General features: G+C 42.4%; 1 pseudogene; it reads right to left on the bottom strand.

The window, feature by feature from the left end:
* Positions 1-210: 210 nt before the first annotated feature.
* Positions 211-1,947, bottom strand: part of LOC102844063 — an 18,615-nt pseudogene continuing 16,878 nt past the window's right edge.

Here is a 1,947-nt window from a genome sequence, read left to right as displayed (position 1 = left end):
AGCAGCCCTGTGTTCCCATGCTCCCCTTCTGGGCTCTCCAGACCCTGCTGTTTTTCAAAGGCGCCCACTATAGGGGCTCCAGTCCTCAAAGGCACAGAAAGGATGCTCTCCTGGCCAGGAGGCAGCGATAGTCTCCGGAGTGGTTGTTTCGTTTTCAGAACCTGCGCCTACTAATTGCAGAGATGCCAGGAGCAGAGGGTCGGATTAGCGCTACAAAAGCTTAGTCAGACCCCAGGGCGCGTTGAGCACGATGCTAACCAGGGATGGGCTCTGAAGATAAAGAGTTCAAATGTACATCAACTTTACGAACTTTGTATGTAAACAAGTATAAAATAAAATTTTAAAAACTGGCACTTTTTAAAAACCCACATTAAAAAAAAAAATTGAGTTCCAGTCATACAGTGCGTGCCTCGGAGAGCAGAGGTATCAGATACTTCTTCATAGAGTTGATGGTTTTAAATCGTCCTCCGACTCAGCAGTTGTGGGTGGGGAGAGGAGTGGACCTAGGTCACCCCTGACCCTCACTCACCACATCTTCACGCTAGGTCCACTCTCACCTCCCTCACCACCAGGCACAGCCGCTAAACTAACATGGAACAGCCTTTTATCTATATGTGTGCACTAATTTTTATGTATACTACGACTTTTTGTTGAAAAAGAAAAATATGTACTGGTTTTAGCCAGATAGTCAATCTGCTCCCTGAGTTTGCATGTCTATGGAGAAGAATCACCTCCTCTGAAGAGCCAATCTCCTCGGTCAGGGTTAATTTTGAGATCACCTCTGTATCTAGAGCTTCTAGAATTGATAGAAAGGCTTTATGGACGCCAATCCTTGGTTTTATGAGAAGGGAGTGCTTCAGCGAGGCTGAGGGTTTTAATTATCTCTAGATGTTATCTCTAGCTATGCACAATTTGTCCTGCTACTCTAGGAGCCCAGCGTTCAACAGTTCAACTTCCTTCTTTAGAAAGTGCTCTGATCACCTCTCACTTCTTGCATGGAAGGTGGAAGTGGTGGCATCACTTTCTCATCATCCTCACAGTGCACATTCTTGCTTTATTCCAAGTTCCTCCCTAACATTGCACATGCTGGATAGAAAGGCTGAGGTGAAGCTAGTGCACGTCCAGTTTGGTACTAGTTATTCTATTTGGGTCCTACCTCAGGATGCCCTTGGTGATGGCCCTCACATAAACATATGGCACTTTGTGATAATTGATAGCTGGAATTTGTGAGGGCTGGGAGACAAAACTGAGCTCTGGTGACGTAATGTGTGACATGCCCAGCTGCTAACTGAAAGGTCAGTGGTTTGAATCTGCTATCTGCTGTTTGGGAGGAAGATGGTCAGTCCTCTCTCTTAAAAGTTTATAGTCCCAGAAACCAAATGGATGAGTTAGACTCAATTCTACAACAGTGGGTTTGGTTTGGGGAGGAGGAAGAACATAAAGAGAAAAAGAAAGGGCATTTCCTTTCTTGTCTCCCCACCATCTTCAAAATCATAACGACTGCTGTGCTAACTGGTCACAGCACAGGTGTTCCCAATGTTGGTTGTTGTTTTTGTTGTTGATTGCTGTCAAGTAGAGCACAACAAATATCTTTTACTCAAGCACATCTCCCTATTAAAAAGTAGAAAGCGCAAGTGGATGAATGATAGGGTGAGGGAATAGGAAAGACACAACAAAGACTTGAAGAGATGAGGGGATAAAAGACATAGATCAAATAGTAATTAGTTATATAAAACACAGTGCATATGAATGATTGCATAAAACGCCCTGTACAAGAATGAAATACAATGTATATGAATGAGTGTATGAAAACTAACAATTTTTTTAAAACTTAGAACACAAAGCAGATATATTTTCTTTTTTTTTTTTTAAATTTAGGTTGTTTATTTTTCACTTCAATGAACATCTACAGAGATTTTGGGATTCCATTCATTCATTGTTGCACCC

This window comes from Elephantulus edwardii, unplaced genomic scaffold, assembly GCF_000299155.1.
Source record: "Elephantulus edwardii isolate Elephantulus edwardi_28Jun2011 unplaced genomic scaffold, EleEdw1.0 scaffold00341, whole genome shotgun sequence".
Taxonomy (NCBI): domain Eukaryota; kingdom Metazoa; phylum Chordata; class Mammalia; order Macroscelidea; family Macroscelididae; genus Elephantulus; species Elephantulus edwardii.
Note: the sequence above shows the minus strand (reverse complement) of the source record. Positions and strands in the feature narration are given on the sequence as shown.